Source organism: Equus asinus, chromosome 8, assembly GCF_041296235.1.
Source record: "Equus asinus isolate D_3611 breed Donkey chromosome 8, EquAss-T2T_v2, whole genome shotgun sequence".
Classification (NCBI taxonomy): Eukaryota; Metazoa; Chordata; class Mammalia; order Perissodactyla; family Equidae; genus Equus; species Equus asinus.
The window spans coordinates 69580078-69601451 of NC_091797.1; the positions used below are offsets into that span (position 1 = coordinate 69580078).

A 21374-nucleotide genomic window follows, 5' to 3' on the forward strand; every position below is an offset into this window, starting at 1 on the left:
GAGTCTGCACTTCACTGTCCACCCCAGGCTGGTGCCCTGCCCACTGGACACCCATCCCCCAGGACCTCCTCCTCTTCTCCTTCCCTGGGGACCCTGACCCCCCATTGCTCCAGGTCTGTGCCTCCTGCTGCTGAGAGAAGCTCTGAAGGGTCCAGTTTCTCCCTGCTCAGCAGAGAATTCTGCCGGCTCCAACCCAAGCCCCAGAAAAGCGCTTGCTCTAGCCCACATCTTCCCCACATTTAAGACGATGGTGGTGGGCAGTCAGTCGCTTGTGGGTCCACGAGCATCCGGACGTTTCTCCAGGGATGCGCAGCAGCCGTCAGCACGCCATGCACCACCCGTGGTTACGGCAGATGTTGTCACAATCTCAACTTTCGAAGCGTACGTGTCACAATTCATCAGGTTGCCAGTTGCGTCGCAGTTGGCCGTTTGTAGCCCACAGGGGATCTCACAGAAAAGCTCACGCCTGGAAAAGTTCTTCTCAGCATCTCACCAAACCTCCCATCCTCTTGGTTCACGGTACGTCCCCGTGTTCGAAGGCCTGCTGTCCGTCAGGATCAGCTGGCCCCCTGCTCCTGCCCCGGCACCAGGACCCAGGAGGACGGGGCAGCTGGCGGGGCACCGAGCTGGTCCACAGGTAGCAGGACGGGGCGGGTCAGCCAGGGCGGAGGTGCTGTCCACACTCTGGTGTGAGGCTCTTGGTTTATCAAAACTGAGATGGAACAAAATGCCTTCTTCATAAAACATGATTGTGGAGCTCACTTCCTTTTATTCACTTTGGTCCCGACCTGCCTCTTGGGCAGCCACGCCCCTCTTGGAGCCTGCCCTTCTCTAGAAGAACTGCCCGAGAGTCCTGGGGTCACTCAGTGCAGAGCGCACACCCAAACACCAGCTGAAGGAGAGCTGCTCATGGACCACGACACCCAGCGCTGCCACTGCAGCTCCCGGCCACACGCGGCGCTGTGGAGATGCTCCCTGCACGGCTTTGCGGTTGACACTTGGCCACAGCTGGTGGGCCTGTCCCTGCTGGTCTGGATCCCCACCTGCGCCCCAGACACGCCCTTGCTGGGGCTGAGTTCACAGGTCTTTCTAATTCACAGTGACACACCCTTCCGTTGATCCATCACCATAATCCCGGGTTCAGAACAAACTCTAACGCCATCCACGGACTGGGCTGAAGCCAACCCAGTCCCCTGAAGCCTCTGACCCTGTGTCCACACTTCTTTCCCCTTAAGGCTAAATCATTGCTCTTCTTTACCTGTTCTTTAACCACTGGTCTGTGGCTGAGGCCACCCCGACTGTACCAGGAGGGTCCCATCCATCAAACAAGGGGATTTATTGTGGGGGGGCAGATTAGGCACACCCTGGAAGGGCTGAGCCTCTGAACAGGGACACCGAGGCATCCAGGGCCTCATCCTGCACTGGCCAGAGGGACCCAGGGGAAGGCGGTGTTACTGGAGGCCGGGAACGGGGGCCGCTTGTGGGGGTGGGACTACAGAAGAAGCATTGGAAGCAACAAGCCCCACCAGGAATGCCCTGAAGGTGGAGACATGAAGGGAAAACAGCCTGGTTGCTCTCCAGCCCCCAGTTGTCCACCAGCGTCTCCTCCGGCCGAGCCTGGAACTAAAGGACGAGGAACCACAGGAGACGCTGCTCACGGCGTCGCAGAGCAGGGAGTGCAGGCGGGAAGTGGGTCTGGGAGCCAAGCGGCAGGTGCGCCCACGGGTCATCACAATGGGACAACGGGATTTCCTGACTGACAAGCTGGAGCAAGGTTGGAGATCACCCTTCCCTCCAGGGGCCCCAAGAGCAGGATTTTCCGTCCAGTGCAGGCTGACATCCCCACACCCAGGGCCAAGCTGGGTGCTGGGGTCTCACGGAAGGGCACCCACGATGGGACCAGGCATGCTTCTGGCACACCCAGGGCTGTCCACGGCTGGACCACACCAGCTTGCAGCAGGAGCCAAGTTTTACATTTTCAGGAACTTTGTGAACCGGTTGTGAAACACAGCTATTACTAAAAATAAATTACATGAACTTACAACTAAATAAGTTATATTCAAAACAAAGGTAATAAATACTCAATGCCCACCGGCTCCCAGTGATCGGCTCTATTTTGTTACTTCTATGCCCTGAGATTACTCGTGGCTGTCACACCTGTGGTGGGTGGTGGCTGCGCCCCTGCATCCCTTCCCAGCTCTGTGTTCCGAGCCGGCAGCCTGGCAGCCTGAATTGTCCGAGGTGGAAATATTCATAAACGGGCGTGGACCACACTACACACCGGGCTGAGCTTTACAGAGAGCCGGTCGTGGGACGCTGACCAGCACACCGCTGCTCTCGCTCTCCCAGAAATCCCGGACGATGAGCCTCCTCTCCGCATCGTGAACGTGACCGAAAAGGGACACACGAAAACGTGACGAAACGTGACTAAAAGGGACACGAGTGGTCCTGTGAGAACAGAGACGGTCAGTTGCTCCCTGGTTTCCTGTCCCACCTGCTTGGGAAAGTGCAGGCAACCATCCTCACAGGAAGGAGAAGGAGGAGGGAGAAACGTGCTGAGAACGCGACGTCTTAATCCCCCTTAATTCTTGGAATAACCCTAAGTGGTCCTGAGGACTTCTGTGCCCCCTTTCCGGGTGGGGGGCAGAGGCTGGGGGTGGACACGAGGCAGGTCAGGGCTCAGACTTGGGTCTGCTTGACCCCAAACTTCCTCCTTCTGCTCAGCCTGCCACCCAGTGTCTTTTCCTTTTTCAGCAGCAGTGATCTTTTAAATGGCAGAGATTCAAGCAAATAGAATTTAGTAAAACTTAATAACAGGCCCACTTCTTTCATTAGTTCAATTATGAATTGGGTCTGAAGCAAAATCAGAAAAACCCACGCCGTTTGTTTAAAATGGTTCGTGGGTAACAAACCTAACAGCCGTGCTCTGGGAGAGGCTGTGAATAGGCAGACGCTTCCGATGAAAACAGCAAACCTGCAGACGTTTCCTCTTTCCTCTGCTCCTGATAGAGATAATGGGCATCGGAATTTAATTTTGTCAAATAAAAGGGCTCCTCGCTCCAATGAATCAGACTGTCTGAGGGAGGGAAACCTGAGGTGGGATTTGGCCCAGGGAGTGGGGTCCTCAGGAGACAGCAGGAGCGGGGCAGCCCCCAGCTCCTGGTTCAGGTGGGAAAGGCAGCCCCCCTGGGCCCCAGGCCAGAGGCACGCCTGCCAGGGTGGTCAGCGACCCAGCAGACACGAGGGCGGAGAGTCTCTGAGAATCCGGGACAAGGCCTACTTGCAGCAAAAGCCCCGGAGCTGAGGGAGGGGCTGGCCCGGAAGAGGAAACGGGCCGAGGGGCACTGGGGTCTGAAGTCCCCTCCCTGGTCCTGGCGCCCGGCCTGTCCTGGGGTCTCTGGCCCAACCGCAGGCACAGAGGGGTGCGGGGGTCGTAGTTTCAGCCTCCAGGGCATTCTGGGCCTTAGTAGGTTTCAGGGCTGAGCCCTCGGCCTGGCATATTCAGTCAGGGAGTGTGGGGTCGGGGGGACAGGAGCCCGGACAGGAGCACAGCGTCCTTACCTCACCGCCATCCCCACACCAGCCCGGCCGCAGGGCCTGGGCTCAGAAGGGCCCAGCGTCACTTGACCCTTGCCTGAGATTCCTAATCATGTGTGAACAAGGAGGCCACAGGTCGTGTGGAGGTCCTGCCCCCTGCCCACCGCACCCCGAAGCCTGTCCCGGGCCCTCCCAGCAGGAGAAGGGACATGGCCTGCTGGTCCTCTGTTCACGCTCTCAGGTGCTCACTCCCTCAGCACATTGTTCCGAGCACAGCGGCGGCAGGAGGCAGGAGTGGGGCCTGGTGGGCCGCTGGCCGGCAGGCACTGAGTTAGCACCAGCTGTGTGCGGCCTCGCAGAGCCCGGCTGCTCTGTGGATCCCTGCACCTCACCCCCCGAGGAACTACTGTTCTCTGAAGTCGTCAAAGTTCTCCAGGAGAAACTGGCTCTGTTATGTGGCTCCAGATGACTGGCGGCTGTCCCCCGCCCACCCCGGCGTTCTGGAAGCTCGAGAAGTTTCCCTGGGAGGGGACCCGGGAGCGCCCCTGAGGTTTGGAAAAGGAACGCCCTCCCTCCCCAGGTTCCCCTGGTGGGTCCCTGACCGTCACCATCACCATCGTCTGCCCTTCAGCCTCAGACGCTGCTGCTCTGCCACAGCGTCACTGATGGGAGATGAGTGGCTGTGCGGAAAACGCCAGAGGAAAATCAACAGCTCGCCTGTGAAAGCACGTATGTCTCTGTGGTTGGTGGCAGAGGACACGCAGGGTCACAGGCCAGGGTATGCCTCAGGCAGAGGGGCCCCATCCTACCCGCCCCTCCACCCCGGGCAGGCAAGGATGGCCACGGGCACGCTTGTCTTGGGGCTCCGAGGAAGCGTCTCCTTCTGCTTCAAGGTGTCGGGTCTCCCACAGGGAACGGGGTGACTCAGGGCCACAGGGCACAGAGCCGGGGTCTCTGCAGACGCAGGGCAGGTCACGCGGACAGTAAGGGGTGTTGTCTCCACTCACAGTGGCCCTTGGCCCCTGAGGAGGGGACCCCAAGAGACTCCTTCCAGGCCCCCCACCGCTGGCCCTGAGAGACTCGCAGACCTCCGGGCGGGCCGTCGCCAAGCTCCAGGAGGCCCATCTCCCAGCTGCCTGCCACTTCCAAGTCACCATCCACACGACACTGGGAGGCCGCTGGGGGCATCCTGTCTGCTGTTCAGCCTCGACCTGGGCACCAGCCACCCGGCTTCCTACCACCTCCCACCAAAGCCTTCACTGCTCTGGTGCCGACCTAGAGCCTGGGAAGTCTCGGGCGCTGAATCGCCAACCAACCGTTGGCAGGCAGTGTGGGGCCCTCAGCGGGCACATCTCTGCGCCCAGGTCAGCCTGAGAGCCGCCGCACATGCCGTCCTGCCTCACCCACCCGGGACCCCGACCCTGGGCTGCCCGCCCTTCGGGACAAGTGGTCCTGACTCATAGGCCCTCCCGGATCAGGGTCCTGGGGCTGCCGTGACAGAGAACCACGCAGTGGGGGCCTAAAACAGCAGGATGGTCTCCTCTCACGGTCTGAAGCCTGGAAGTCCAGACGCGAGCTGTCGCAGGATTCTCCTACCTCGTCCAGCCTCTGGGGGCCGCCGGCGTCCTTGGTGTCCCCTGGCCTGTAGACACATCCCCCGTCTCTGCCTCCATCACCCCCTGACCTGTCGTGTCTCTGAGTCCCTCTTCCCCCTTCTCACGAGGGCTCCAGCCATGGAAGGAGGCCCCCTGCCGGCTCCACCAGAGTCAGAAACCGTCCTTGGGAACTGGGTCTCACACCTGGCCTATGCCGGCGACCCTCCCTCCCCTAGGGTCTCAGGGATGTGGCTGGAATCCAGCCTGGTGCCTGAGCACACCCCTCCCGGGAGCCGACAAAGAATGTCCTGTCCCAGCTGGTCGAGGAGTGGGGAGGACGGGAGGGGCTGCCCTCCCCACAGTGGCTGGAAGGCCACCAAGGCGGGGCTCCCTCTGCAGGGCAAACGCCACGCAGAGCGGCAGGGGTGTGGCTGGCGCCCACACCACCCACAAAGACTCTGCTCGGACAACCCACGCTCCAGGAGCATCGAAGGGGCACAGAGGAGCTGCTGGCCAGGTGGGAGCCCGCAGCTCAGAAGGCTCGCCGGGCAGCACCACTGCAACCAGCTTGCTCAGGGTGCCTTCGGTGGTAGCAGCTGCCATGGACACCGACGGCCAGTGAGGCGGTCCCTTCCTGTGCTGGGGTCGACAGTGACCCCAAGGAGTGTGTCCACCCGGAACCTCAGGACGGGACTTACTGGGAAAAGCGCCTTGTGGATGTGATTAGCGATCAGTGACCCAGGAGCAGGGTGGGCCCTGACCCAGTCACTGGGGTCTTCACAGGAAGAAGAGAGTAGGACACAGAAACACGCGGAGGGACAGTGCCAGGCGAAGACAGGCAGAGGCTGGAGTGAGGCACCCACAGCCCAGGAACACCCAGGGCTGCTGGCGGCACCTCGAGCTGGAGAGAGGCCGGGACCAGACTCCCTCTGGGCCCAGAAGGAGCCAGCCCTCCTGCGACACCCGGCCCTGGGACTCCCACCCCCAGTCTGAGAGGATAAGTTCCTGCGGTTCTGAGCCCCCACGTTTGTGGTGCTGTGTCACGGCGGCCCCAGGACACTGGTACTCCCATTTCAGCGATGACCCGTTTCTGAGATGTGAGATGAGGAGGTGTCTTTAAACAGACACACTCATCAGTAAAGATATCTATTGATCAGTTGACAAAAATGTTGTGACCAGGGCCTTGCAGGAACCTAACCCAGTGTCTCCCCTGGAGCAACAGCCTGGTACCCACTGATTCCATGTTCACGGCGACGCTCTAGAGCTTGACTATCGCAAATATGAGAACCAAGAGTATCTATAAATGGAGGAAATGCTACTTTCCGTTTAGAAGTTAGTGAAGATAAAGATGTGATTTCTCCCACCCAAGCTCACCAGCCCTGTGGGCTACTGCACCAGCACCAGCATGCTGGGGCTGTCCCCTCTTGGTGATCCCAGGAGGCAAACGACTCTGTCTGGGGAGCAGGCATCTTCATTGTCATGTCCTGAGAGGCTACTGGAACGTGGGCCCCAGGGAGGTGACGAGGAGGCCTCTGAATCAGCTGAGACGAATTCCACCACTCACAGGAATAGGGCCTTGAAGGTTCAGAGCAGCTTAGAGCAACCACGTCCCATTTCTCTCTCGCCGGGCCCACAGGCGGCCACGGTCGGACACGGATGCCCAAACACGGGTCAGGGTCAAAGGAAGCAGGAGATGTGACCTGCCCCAGGAGCTCAGGGATCTGGGAACAGAGGCAGGAAGAAGAGAGAGTGGCCGAGTGTTACCGCGGCCCCAACCCCGGGAGATATTAACCACCAGCTGCTCAGGACAAGCCTACATTTTACCTTTAGCTTGCAGGAAACCGCAAAGGGAGGAGGAGAAGACGGCTGAGGCCTAAACCGGTTCAAGGCAACATGGCCGTCTGACTCGGCCTGACGTAGCCCGCAGCTCATTGCACGCTCCTCGTAACACACTGTCATAGCATGGAACACACCCGCTGACACCACGCCAGTTTACAATGACTGGAAACAAACCAAAGAGGGGAAGAAAGGAGGTGGCACCCTATTCGCCTGAAAAGCTGCCCAGTTCCCGACTGTGAATATTCCTCCCCTTCGTTACCTGGACCCCTTATAACAGCTGCCGAATCGCCCCAGGGGTGAGAAGTCGGCTTGTAAACAGAGTTCCCACTTCTCGGTTCTTTGGCCGTTGAATAAAGCTTGTGCTGTTGAACGCTCGGCTTTGGTTTTGTTTCAAATCTGCAACACTGAACAGAAAAGAACCCTCCGGGGAAGGGACGGACTGTGGGCAGAGGCCCAGCCGTGAGCCCGGCCTCGGAGCTCCTCAGAATGTGGGTCGGAGTCCCACGGGGGTGAGATGAAATTGAGTCCCACGGGGGTGAGATGAAATTGAGTCCCACGGGGGTGAGATGAAATGGGTAACAGAATTGCTGCCTGCCGGATGCAGGGCCAATGGGATGTGAGCCCTCAGGCTCCAAGAGCCCCAAACGCCCCCAGAAAAGCTGCATGAACTCGCGTCGTGGACCCGTGGAGCTCGGCACAGCCATGCTGCCTCCTCATATTGATAAGAGCCACTCCCCAGAGGTCAAAGTTAATTAAACTGACAACCTTGATAAGTCGCTCAGCTAACTGCTGCAGATAAATAAGATGAGAAGTCTTGTTATTTCTCTTGCTCTTTAAGCTCCAATAGTCATTTTAAAATTAAATTAAATGGCTTCTCTGAGCTAATACGAATCGATGGGGCGATCTTTCTTTGGTGACTCAGGGATGGCTGACAGGCCTGTGGCCCTGGGAACAGTAGTCATTTCAGCAAACGCAGCCACACGATGGGTTTTGAAGTGACAGATTCAAAACTGGGCTCATTTCTCCCAAAGGTCACGGTTGCATGGGCTCCACATTCTGTCCTTTCTAACCTCGGAACCCGCCTTCATGCAGCATCCAGTGCGTGGTCCTCCAGCCACAGCAGCCGGGTCTGCTCCAATGTCCCCACAGAGACAGAAATGTCCCCTCAGGGGGCTTGCTCTGCTTCTCTGAGGGGCTGTGGGGGCTGCAGGGGGAAAGAAGTCCCTGTGCCCATCAAGACCCCTCGGGCCGCTGGTCTCTCCTCCTTCCGGTCTCTGTGTCCCGTCTCCCATGGGAGCCCAGAGGGAGCCAGCAGGTCGGGCGATGAGAGGGTGTGGAGGAAACAGGAGCTCACAGCGGGTCTGAGCACGGGGCCCGTGACCTGTCGTGAACACAAAAGAAGAAACAGCCCAGCAGCCCCTAAGGTGCCTCAGTGGAGGACAGGAGGGGAGGGGAGAGAAGAAAGAAGATGAAGAAAGTAAAAAAGAAAGAGAGGAGGGAGGAGCTGACAAAAGACAGACAGACACTGTCCTGGAAGAAAACATTTTAAAAGAAGAGCTTAGAGATTAGATGACAAAACTGAAGAACGAGAGGAAAACCACAGATTTCAGAGTTAAAGAAACAAAAGGAGGCTCAAAGCCACATAATATGAAACTGAAAAGGAAATCCGATGGAGCAGAGATCAGAACGAGCACAGCTAAGCACCGAATCGCCGACGGAGGGGAAGCCTGAGGCGCCCACACCGACCGGAGATGCTCGACCAGAGGGAAGAACCGGAAGGAGATGATAAACCGCTCGGCGTCCTCACGAAGCTGCGTCTGCATCAGGATCCGCGGTGTCCCTGAGAAGGAAATTCAAAAGCAGAACAGAGAGCCAGGCGAGGGTAATGAAGACACGTCCCTGGTGTGCGGGGGGACTGGTCTGCAGCGCCAGGCAAAGCAGCTGCAGGCTTTGTCCCGACCCCGACCGCAGAGGCGAGACGGCGGCACCTGCAGGGAGGGCCTGACCTGGGACCGTGCCCACACCCGCGTCAAACAAGGAGTGGGACTCCCCGCCAGGGCCGCGTGGACAGAACAGCAGGGGCTGGGACCCCCTGGAGGCTATGAAAGACCCCTCGGATGTGGGGACGCGCACGGGGCTAAGGAGTGCGCAGCAGGACGCTCGTGGGACCTCGGCACACACGTGAGACCCTCACCCACATCCCATCCCAGAAACCAGGAAAGAGGAGCAAGAAGAACCCAGCGAGCCGCAGCAGGAGAGAGCCAGGGGCAGAAACGCGTGACCTGAAAACACACACCTCACAGACCGCCGAGCGCAGAGCCGGTTCTGGAAAGATCAGCGAGGTGGGCGTGTTTGCAGCGAGACACGCAGAGAAGGGAGAAGAGCAAATCAGGAGCCGCCGGCCAGCCCCGCAGACCCCAAAAGGCCGGCCCCACAGACCCCGAAAAGCCAACCCCGCTGACCCCAAAAGGCCAATCCTGCAGACCCTGAAAGGCCGGCCCCGCAGTTGGATCACCCTGAATCGGAAAGGAGACCCATGGGCAACCTCGCCAGTAACCGCCGCAGTCCTGCCATGTGACACGCACCAGATGCCGAGGTCCTGGCGCTGCTCCCTCGCGCTACGGCCAGCGGGGTTCTCGGGTGGGCCGCTGTCTTGTCCTGTCCTGTCACCTCTGAGGTGGCCGTGGCCGCGGGAGCCGGGCAGCTGGCAGAAGGGCACACGGGAATTCTTTGCTCTGATTTTGCAGCTTTTTTTGCCAAATTATTTAAAAATGAAAAAATTAAAAACTGAGAAAATGCTTTTTAAAATGTACATTTTATTAAACGTAAATTGTACCCCATCAAAAAAACTTTTGTCTAAAAAGTGCATAAAGTGTAATCCTGCTTAGTAAATCAAACACGTGTTTGTACAGAAAGGTTTGGAGGCAAATACACCCAACATGGCAGTGATTACTGTCAGGAGTGAGTTTAAGAAGAGATTTCTCAGGTCTCAGTTTTGCTTTCCTACCATATCTATAATAAGAAAATTACATCCTATCATTTTTCTGTAATTAAAATTGTACTTGCAATTAATATCTATAGTAATTATTGTAATAATCTCACTTTTCAATGTAAATAATATAAATTAAAAATGTATTAACTATTAATTATACAGTTATTATAGTTAATAATTAGTATATATTAATGATATAGTTATTGTTCGTCATTATATAACTAATTACTATGTTAATCATTTAAAATAATTAATAAAGTTACAATTAGTTATAATTATAATTTCTACAGTTATTCTATGATACGATATTCTGTAACAAGAAATGATTGGTTTTTAAATCAGGGATGAGAGGAGTGGGGGCCCAGAGGTCTCTGCTGGCCTGAAGGGACCCAAAGGGGGACCCTCGGCCCACTGGCAGCTGGGGGTCCGCTGTGCGTCACCGAGACCGCCTGCTGGGTGGGGGCCCAGGGCAGCCGCTCCTGGGTCCCTGCCGGGTGCCCACCTGTGGTCAGAGCAGAGCCAGGAAAGCTCAGGCCTGCGGGAGGAAGTGGCAGCCCTTCTGGAAGGGCACCGCCCTCCACTCCAGGGGAATGGGCAGCAGGAACCCCAGACTCACAACCCTGCTCTGCTCCCAAAGGCAGACCCCTCAGTCGTGACAAGATAGGAGCCTCTGGTCCCAACTAGCGGGGTCCTCCTGCCCACCCCCCTCGGGCTGCTCTCCCACCCGCAGCCTCTTCCTCCTCCCAGCCCCAGCCCTCTAATGTGGTTGCTTGTCCGACCCAGACAATGAAGCACGTTGCTTTAGGAGCTGTTGTCCGTCTTTACAGGAAGAGCAAGACTTATGGCTGCCTGACACCAGGATCAGGCACAGTGATGCCTTTTTTTTTTTTTTTTTTGTGAGGAGGATTGGCCCTGAGCTAAAATCTGCTGCCAATCCTCCTCTTGTTTTGCTGAGGATGATTGGCCCTGAGCTAACACCCAGGCCAGTCTTCCTCTATTTTGTATGTGGGACGTCTCCACAGCATGGCTGAGGAGTGGAGCAGGTCCGCACCTGGGATCCAAACCCGAGAACCCCAGCCTCTGAAGCAGGGTGCGCAGAACTTTAACCACTTGGCCACGGGCCAGCCCCTCACAGTGACGCCTCTTAATGAGTTCGTCCACTCACACGGAGTCCCCATCGAGACAGGCTCTGTCTGCAGGCAATGGGAAGCCCCAGCTGCCCAGGAGCAGCCGAGCGGGCGGAGGGAGAGGCCGCAGGGCGGGCGCCTCTCGAGCAGGCTCCTTGGCAGGAGTGGGGAGCGCCAGAGCTCAGGGCTTGTCTCCCAGCTGGTGGGGCTGAGAACTTGCATTTCTTTTCCTTTTATTTTAGGGCAAAAGGAATTTAATAGATATAACAAAGAGCCATGTCAAAAACATATAAAAAACATCTACAAATCAACAAGAAAAATCTAATAGAAAAATGGCAAGATGCTCGATCAGACTCTTCTTACAAGACGCCGTGCGAGACAAGGAGGCAGGTGCCAGCCACACACAGCGTGCCCGGTTCAGCCCCAGAGCTCACACGAGGCGCTCTGACCACGATAAAAAGTGCTTTAAAATGAAAAATAATCACAACAGTAACCAGCATTTCTTCAAGCTCCCTGATGACGGCAACGCTGCTCCAGGGACCCCACTTTGAGAACCAGCGGTAGGACAGCCCAGCATGAGGGCCTCGGGCACAGGGAGCCACCTTCCAGTTGGCGGGACCTCATTACAAACAGCCAAGAGAGGAGTTCATCAGACGCTTCGTGTCAATCTGCATTATCACAGCCGCAAAACTAACTAATTGCCCCCACCCCTGTCCCCACTTCCTTCCCCGCGGCCCGCAGGCCCCCCCCAGAGCATCTGACATTTATCTTAAAATGGGCGTGTCTCCTCACAAAGTTCGTAGGGTTGTCCCGTGTGTTTTCCGTCCTCCCCAGTGGTGCCGTGTTTACACCTCAATCTACTGCCTCCCTCTGTTCTCACCAGACCCCGCAGCTCGCCGTCCTTCCACGCCGCGTGCGCGTATCTGCCCTGTCTGAGGCCACCGAGTCTTGCTCGTCCATCCTCATCATGGACGCTCAGATGGCCCCAGATCCCTGGCCCTCAAACAGCAGCCAGCAAGCTGCCTTTTCCCTTCTTGGGCGTGAGAATCACACACCGCCATGAAGCCCGGGTGTGTGACGCTGTGTCCACGGCCCAGCAAAGCCACCTCCCCTACCTCCTCCAGGAGAACCAGTCTCTCCACGAAGGGGCGGGGGGTGGTGCAAAGAATTTACCTAGAGCCAGAATCCCAAGAAAACAAATGCGTAATTAGGAATTCCTGAAACAGGGGCCAGCCCGGTGGCGCAGCGGTTAAGTGCACACGTTCCACTTTGGTGGCCTGGGGTTCACCAGTTTGGATCCCAGGTGCGGACATGGCACCGCTTGGCAAGCCATGCTGTGGTAGGCGTCCCACACATAAAGTAGAGGAAGATGGGCACGCATGTTAGCTCAGGGCCAGTCTTCCTCAGCAAAAAGAGGAAGATTGATGGCTGATGTTAGCTCAGGGCTAATCTTCCTAAAAAAAAAGAATTCCTGAAACCATCAAAATGACTAATGAATGACACTTTCAATCATGCAGGAAGAGTGTTTTAATTTTTAAATACAGAAAGTTGGACTCTGAGCCCAATGCGTGGAGCAAAGACGTGGCCACCAAATAGGGGGCCCAAATCCCTCTTCTGATTAGAACAGGCCCCAGGTATCGACTGGGATGAAACAACAAGTTTAACTGGAAATCAATTCCAGAGCAGATTTTCCTGACGGAGTTGACTTCAGCTGTCTGTGCTCAGTGACTCCAAGCTGATCTGCAAGTTCTGCTTCTGGGCTGGGGGTGGTGCGAGACTGTCCACTGCCCCACCCAGCCAGGGTCCGCCAGCCACCCCACCAGGATAGGGACTGCCAGCCATCTCCCAATCGGGCCAGGGAAAGAGTCAAAGCTTCAGAGACTCAGAGCCTCCTTGCCTTGACCTCTTTTGGGGAGAGAGACTTTGGGGGTGGGCAGGCAGGGGCGTCCTTTGGGAAGCCCACCATCCTCCCCGCAGGCCCTCCGTCCTCCAGCCCAGGTCCCACTCAGCACGACTCCCAGGCCCTCGAGGGCCCAGAAGCACCAGGCGACAGCATCAGACAGACAAGAGGACTCGCCACAGATGTCCTGGTCAGTGTCCTGGGTGCAGGGCCACACGCCAGAGCCGTCTCACCTACCACTGCCTGTGACTGAGACGCGTAGTTCCTACGAAGGCCCAGCCCCGGCCACTGGCACCAGCACCCAGCATCCCTCAGCTCAGCTCAGGACAGGACAGGTCGGGAGTGGGCAGAGCGCTGGGGCAGGCCTCACCCACCGCCAGACTCTTGCTGCCTCGGTGGGCCTGCGCGTCTGCCTCTCCAACCTGTCCTGCGTCATGCTGATGCTGCGGCCGGGGACGCTGCTCTGAGTCCAAGAGCCGCAGAGAGAAAGCACAGCCCCGGCCTCGACCGCCTGAGCCGCCCCTCGCCCCGTGACGGGAAAGCGCGGGTCCCACCCTGACTCCCCGCCCTCCTCATCCCTCCCGCCTCATCCTGGGGACATTAAATGCCATCCTGGGGACAGAAGGGCCGAGGCAGCCCCGGGTCAGAGGAGCAGATGAGGCTCCACTTGTTTTCTAAAGGCACTGATAGCGGGGCCGCGCCCCTGCAGGAACTGTTCTGCCTGTGGAGACAGCAACGACTTCAGACCATGCGGCGGGGCTGGCCTCAGCGACCAGTCAGGGCGACTCCCCGCAGGCTCTTTCAGGCCCCGCCCAGCTTCCTTCCAGACCAGAGAACAGGCCGCTGACCACTGTTCTTTTCCAGCTGCATCCCACCGTGTGACAGACACTACGCGCTACAGCCACACGTGACAAGGGGGACATCAGACTTCCGGTCCCTCCACACGGAGATGCCAGGGGGCGGAGGCCATGGAGCGTTCCCAGAAAAGTCACGTGGAGCCCCCACAGCCCTCCCATCGTCGTTAGACCTGCTTCTGCCCAAACCACCCCAAGTGGGTTCTGCTGTCTGCGACCCTCCCAGCCGATACACTTGGGCTTTGATGTCCCTACAGTGTTTTCTCGTTTCTGTGGAACCTGCTAAGTTAAGGTGAGGTGATCCTGGAGTGGGGTCGGCCCTAAACCACTTGGCTGGTCCTTATAAGAAGGGGAGAGGGACACAAGGGATGTGACAACAGAGCAGAGACTGGCAGGATGCCGCCGTGGGCCAAGGAGCGCTGAGGGTGCGGCCACCGCCAGAAGCTGGAAGAAGCAAGGAAGGACCCCACCCAGAGCCCGGGGGTGTGGCCCTGCCGACACCTGCTCCCGACGCCTGGCCTCCAGAACAGAGAGAGAGTGAACGTCTGCCCTTCTGCGGTTTAAGCCACAGGGTTTGTGGTAACTTGTTATGGTAGCCCCAGAAACTAACACAGGTCCCAGGGAGGAGCAGAGAGACAGAGGGAGGGAGGGAGGCTGCGTCCCTCCCCGGCCGGCCTGGCAGTCCTGGTTGGGCCGTCACCACAAGGCCCAGATTCCAGGTTGGGGAAGAGTAGCTCCTGCCCCCACCCCGCACTGGGAGGAACGTGGGCGGCTAAGTGGAGCGGCGGGTGGAGAAGGCACCTGCCACCCCGGGACGGGCACGGGGCAGGTGCTTCCTCCGATGCTGAGATCTGGCTGCTCAGACTGGGGTCCCTGCACCGGCAGCGCCAGCATTGCCCACACTCCCGCTCGGAAGGCAGGATTCTTTGCCTGACCGTTCAGTCTTGGGCCTCAGGATTGCAGGGCTGACACAGGGTGAGCTGCCACAGAGCAAGGACAGAACTTCTCACCCACACGGAGGGTCAGTCAGTCCAGGGAGTGACGGTCCCGGTCCCGTCTGTGGTTTTGCTCTCGGCAGGAGTTCTGGGTCCACGGTGGAGTTTAATCGCATCTTCTGACCTTTCTTTGAAACTTCAAGACTGAGGTTTATACCTAACATAGAAAAATTAATAGCTTCCTACAATATGTTAAGTGAAATAAGCTGGTCGCAAAAAGACAAGCACCGTAGGATTCCACTGAAACGAGGTAGCTACAGAGGTCAGATTCACAGAGACAGAAAGTGGAGGGCGGGTGCCTGAGGCCGGGGAGTGGGTGAGAAGTTAATGATCTATGGGGACTGGGGATTAGGACTTGGGACACATCTGTCAGGGACACCATTCAACCCACTACAGGACATTTCAGGAGGGGGTACTGCAGGTGCAAAGGCCCTGGGGCAGGGATGAGTTGTGTGTTTCTGACACACATAAAGACCGCTGGGCTGGAGCAGCATCAGGAAGAGAAGAGTGCCAGGTCAGTGTGAGAGCCGGGTTTGCGGTCATGCAGGGTCTGGGAGGCTGAGTGAGGAGCCAGGATCTTGTTCAAGTTTGCTCAAGCCACTGTGGATTTGGAGCAGGGATACAATTCACCTTTTGCAAAGGTGGCCTGGCTGCTCGCAGACCACTGCTGGGGGCTGGGGGTGCTGGGCTGGGGCAGGAGATGGAGGGGGCCTTTTGCAGTCCCTCAGGACAGTGGCGGCTTGGAGGTGGGAGGAGGAGCCTGGATTTGGGCTTTGGGGGTGGAGCAGACAGGTCTACTGACAGCTGGGATGTTGGTGGTGGGAAAGGGAGGAGCTGGGACTGACTCTCGAAGCTTCTGGAAGGGCCGGAATGCTCTATGTCTTGCTAGAGTTGGCATTACCTGGGTATAGACACTCGTCAGAACTTCGACACTTATGTGTCATTATATGTTAATTATTTCTCATTAAAAAAATGAGTCACCGGAGTTTCAGCCTGGGCAACTGGGCAGCCATGTGACAGGGGCCCAGTTTCCTGGCATGGGGAGGACTCGCCCTGCCATGCTGTGTGTGGCAGGTCATTGAGGGTCCAGAAGAAGCCCCCACAGGATGCACTTGTCCTGCGCATTCCAAGCACGCTGGGCCGGCAGTTCACGAGTGCCACCGCCCACAGGGAACCTGCTTAAATGTCAGGACCTTTGGGGGCCGGGACCCCTCTGCATCTAAGGCGATGAGGACATGGCGTTGCATTCGTCAGCAGCCCAGCTCAGACATGGTGCATGCCAGGGAGGGCCCAGAGCGCGAATCACTGGGTCAGCCCATCCGAGGTTCTCCAACCAAGGCCTTGTGCCCACAAACCTCCGTTATGGACTAAATCACGTCCCCAAAATTCACGTGTTGACATCTTAACCTTCAGAACCTCAGAATGTGACCTCACTGGAAACAGGGTCTTTGCAGATGGGGTCAGCTGAGCTGAGGTTGTGCTGGAGCAGGCTGGGCCCTAGTCCACATAAGAAGGGGTCCTCGTAAGAAGGGGAAATTCGGACACGGACGCCTGTGGGGAGAAGGCCGCGTGAACATGAAGATGGTGTGTGCAGGCCCAGGAGAGTCTGGGCGCAGGTTCTCCTCGCGGCCTCAGAAGGACCCAGTCCTGCCAGCACCTTGACCTCGGACTTCCGGACTCCAGACTGTGGGAGAATCCACTCCTGCATTCGAACTGCCTGGTCTACAGGGCTTCGTTCCCGTGGCCCCAGGACACGGCACGGCCCCTCACTCAGTAGGACTGAGCATGCAGGGGGGCGTCGAGGCCTGTGTAGGGGGCCTAGTAGAGAGCGGCCCCGCCCTTGTGCACCATGGGCCGGGCACAGGCTCACTGGCCACCCAGCGGGACAGCGGGCTGGGCGGCGATCTCCTCACAGCAGGAGGCGGGGCAGCGCCCTCCCCATCCCGGGAACCATGGACAGCACCTCGAAGGCACTGCCACCGTCTAACCAGAGGGCGGTTAGGACACCGAATCAGTGTCACACGTGTTCCTTCTCCACCCAGGGGCCCCGGCTCCTCGAAGCCCCATCTGCTGTCCTGGCCGCCGAGTTCCAGCCCCGGCAGAGGCCTGCTGACCCCAACCGACCGAGGGGTTCCCCAACCGGAAGTGAGGCTGAGTTAATTACAGCCTCATATTCGCCCCAAGACTGGGACTCGACAGGGCTGCCGGCCATCGACCACCCGCACTCACAGACAGGGAGTTCAGGGACCAGAGCTCGTGAGGAGGGGGCCTGGGCACCCGGCCAGGCCCGTGGTCGGGAGAAGGATGGAGGCGCTCGGCCCTTCCCTACTGCTTCGGGGACACCAGGCGCCAGGAAGGCTGGGCCGTCAGCCGGGATCCAGGCCGCAGGCTCCGCCATCGCCCCCAGGGGCCTCCGTTATTCCTTGTGGCCACAGTAAGGACTGCCAGAGGCCGGGGCTCCTGACGCCTGAGGCTGGGCCCGTGAGGGGACCCACCTGTCCTCTGTGCAGGCCGCGAGGGCAGTGAGGATGGTCACCCCACAGCCCATGTGTGGGGCCATGGGAGTCCCACAGAGCCTGAAGGGTGCCTTCGCTGTCCGGGCCCCACCCTACTGACAATGTGAGCAGGATGGGGGTGTGGCAGGGCCTGGGACGCCAGGCTCCCCTGCGCCCTGGGGCCGGGTACCCCCACCTCGCTCAGCCACAGGGGCTGGAGGGGCGGGAGGGGCAGTTTCTGAAACTGAGAACCGGAGTTGGTGAGGACGCTTGGCAGGAGCTGTGGTGGGGTTGTGGGCCTCGTCCAGCTTGGGGCCTCGGCAGGAAGGGAGCTGGGGGACAGCCCCTCACTCTCCTCCCTCCCCATCTCCTCTGGGGGCTGCCTGCTGGCCGAGCCCCAGGGTATGGCCCACACGGGTCAGCCCCTGGGCATGGAGCAGGTGCAAGGGGAGCGGATTTGAAGGGGCAAATAGATGCTCTGAAGCACGTGACAGAGAGAGGTACCCGCAGAGCGCTAACTGTGCCAGCGCCAAACCAGGCGTCCCGCGGCTCAGCCCCAGAGGGTGGCTCCGAGGGCCCGAGCCCTGCGGTGCAGAAAGAGTCAGAGGAGCTGAGGGCCTGGAGGGCCTGGGCAGGAAGGTGGGCCACCTGCAGGGACAGACACCACTGCCTGGAGCAGTGTGGACGCCAGCCTCCCGAACAGAAAGAACACCCAGCGCACTGGTGCTGAGCAATCTCCCCAAACCTAGAGAACAGACCCGAGACCCCACAGCCCCACAGTCCACATCCCCCGAGACCCCACAGCCCCACGGTCCACATCCCCCGAGACCCCACAGCCCCACGGTCCACATCCCCCGAGACCCCACAGCCCCACGGTCCACATCCCCCGAGACCCCACAGGCCCATGGTCCACATCCCCCGAGACCCCACAGGCCCACGGTCCACATTGCCCCCTAGGAAAATGAGGTTTGAGAAATTCAATTCTCCTTCTGGCTCTGCCAAGCTGTTCTCTGATCTGTGCCCACGACAGGAGCCCGGCTTTTGTCTCGCTCCCGACCCAGCCACTGGCTTTGCACCCACAAGGCTGTGGGACCCACAGACGGGACAGGATGGAGAGAAGAACCCTAGACGTGAGCCTCAGCCTCCCTCCAGACTAGTGGCCTCGGGCTCAGCCTGAAAACAGAGGTGCACACTCTCCGCTCCCACTGAGCAATTCTGACGTGGGAACCATCTCCCTGGTTGTGAGCTAAATGCGCAGGAATCAGGCAAAACGCCTGGGCGCCTTGCTCCCAGAGAGCTTTGACCCCTAAATATCAACAGAGCAGCTGCTCTGCAGACCCGCTCTGAGACCCTCAGCTCACTGTGCCACCAGTGGGACGGGAGGCACCCTGCATGCCCGGGTGGCCTTGCTGTGCTGCCCCGACAATCCCTGCAGTCGGCGTGGCCCCGGAGCCCCGCACAGGCCCCTCCACCAGGCTCCCCTCACCAAGGATACAAGTTCACGTCTACACGGCTGCCCCCACCCCTGCCACCTCCTCGCCCTACCCCACCACACTGGCCTCCTGCGGCGGCTTCAGTCCAGGACCCTCTACGGAGGGGGAGGGGAGGGATGGTGCAGTGGCCTGTCCTCACAGCCCAGCGGGAAGGCACTTACTGGGGGGGGTGAGGGGGGCACTCGCTGAGCTCAACACACTGACTGAGGTTTCAGGAAATACGCCTTCTGACATCTAATTTTCTGCAGCTAATTTGCTAAATGCCAATTAAACGCTTGAGCATTCCCTATCACCAGAATGTATTCTCCCCATCTTGTCAGATGTTCTTCATTACTCATGTAACCGTGACTTATCTGCCTGGCGGCCCCATTCAGCTCCTAGAGGGAGACATGGCACGAGAGAGAGAGACAGACAGAGGCAGAGAGAGAGGAAGAGAGACTCCCTGGAGAGGATGTGCCCTGTGGGCACCGTGAGGCCTCAGAGAGATGCTCCAGGCACACAGTAGGAGTGCACTAAATACTGGCCTCATGATGATTGAATAGATCTAAGTTTTTCTAAAACCCTGGACCAGAAGGCGTTGGACCCCACATCGTGAGGACGGTTCACTGAGGGGGAGACGCTGGCAGGCACAGAAAGGGTCCCCGTGTCCCTGGCTCACTCAAGTGTCGCTAAGGAGCAGAGGCAGCGGGACCATGTGGTGGGCTCAGTGCTCAGAGCACACCTGCCATGGCTGGAGAGGCCACGTTCCTGGGTTTGTGCAGCAGGATGCGATTCTGTTTCAAGCTCTTGTCCGGACAGGGCAGAAGTGCGGTCTCTCACAGGCAGGTCCCTTTCCCCTGGCTGGGTGGTGTCGGGGAAGCAGGTGTACGCATCAGGGTTAACCCAGGAAGAGAGAAGTGGTGTCTGACACGGGGGTGGCTACACAGTGACAGGGAGCCCAAGAGGAGAGGAGGCCGCCCAGATATTGGCAACAGCAGGAAGACACCACCACCCCAAGTGGAGGGAGGGACTGTGGTCCCTATTAGGGCTGTGGGGCCCGCGTGGGTGCTCCCAGTGGCCAGCCCTCCAGAGGTGGAGCAGGTGCCGCAGCCCAAAGCCCCACCGTGAGCCGCAGTGTGGACTCCTGAGTGGCCCTGGCCCCAGCAGGCAGTCCTCCTATTGGACGGGACGCCTAGGGGCCCCTCCCAGGCACCGGACAAAGGCCAGCCTGGATTTGGTGAGGTTAGCTCTCCCCAGACCCCAGAGAACCTGCACGGGCACAGCAGGCAAGCAGCCCAGGACACACAGACCTCCTTCCTACAGGGCCACAGTCCAGGCGCCCAGCTTGAGGGTCCCGGCTCCACGTGTCCATGCAGGTTTCTGATTCTGGCCTGAGGATGGGGGCTGACCCAGCTCAGAGTGGCCACCCATCCTCAGGGAGGGAGCATGGCAGAGACCCCACCATGCAGGACTCCCAGCCGGCCTGTTGAGGTTTCTGTGTCTCGGGTAGTCTTTCCATAGCCTTAATTATGAAGCAGGAGGGATCAAAATACACACCCATCAGGGGCGATGGAAGGTTCTGGAACTGGATACAGGTGGTGGTTGCACATCGGGAATGCACCAAATGCCACCGAGTCATACATTTTAAAATGTTTAATTTTGTCACGTGCGTTTCACCTCAACTTTTTTAATTTAGCCTACGTATATCTCAAATATTGCATGGTGCATACTGAGACTAAAAACGTATTCATTGTGTATCTGAAATTTTAAAAATTAGTTTTAAAAACTCTAACTCAAGCTAAGAAGTGATCGTGTCCCCAATGCTACAAAGAAACTCATCACTGACTCCACGCGGTGGAGGGCAGGCGGGCAGGCCTCAGGCACGAGGTGTCCCCACCGGGTTTCCTGGAGTGAAGGCGGGCTGTGGGTTTGTGGCCGTGAAGGCCGGCGAGGTCTAGGAAAGCAGGGCAAGCACAGGAGAGCCCACAGCACAGCACACCCAGTCTGCGCGCTGGCTCCACGCCGAGCCAGGGCTCAGCTCCCAGAGCGAGGTTGCCCCACCCCACAGATCCCAGCAATGAGAGAAGGCTGGCGCTCAGAACCAACGGTTCATGGGTTAAAAAAAGAAAAACAAAGACGGGCACTGAGGCTGGGCACCACGGGTCAGGTCAGGGGGTGGGGGGTTTACGTGGAAGGGAGACCCAAGGGGGTTTCCACGGCATCCCACGTGCCAGGCTCTCACGTGAATTTTTATACTTATGGTCATACTGCTTTTTTAATTTAAAAACGATAAGTAAAACTGGAGCTGGGTTTTAATCAGGGAGAAAGCAGCTGACTTACATGAAAGGAAATGACTGTTTCGCTCCCTCCCGAGGGAACTGTGGGGGGCAGGGCTGCAGGAAGCCGGAATCCGTCCCCGGGCTCCCCGCAAGAAGCAGGCCTCTGGGGCCTGGCCTGGCCTCAGCTCGGCACTAAACATTCACGGTCAATGTGAAGGTGTCCCAGGACATCCTGCTGACTTTGGGACGCCCTCCAGCATCACAGGAGGAGCCCACAGCGCCTCTGAGG

The 21374-nt window shown here is 58.4% G+C and overlaps 1 protein-coding gene across 2 annotated transcripts in view; it reads left to right on the plus strand.

Moving 5' to 3' along the window:
* The window catches only part of GALNT9 (polypeptide N-acetylgalactosaminyltransferase 9), a 106532-nt gene extending 96363 nt beyond the window's left edge, over window positions 1-10169 (plus strand). For both annotated transcript variants that reach the window (XR_006531766.2, XR_001401311.3), the window contains one exon: window positions 114-10169. The gene's annotated coding sequence lies outside the window, so the exon portion shown is untranslated. The remainder of the gene's footprint in view (window positions 1-113) is intronic.
* Window positions 10170-21374: the final 11205 nt, after the last annotated feature.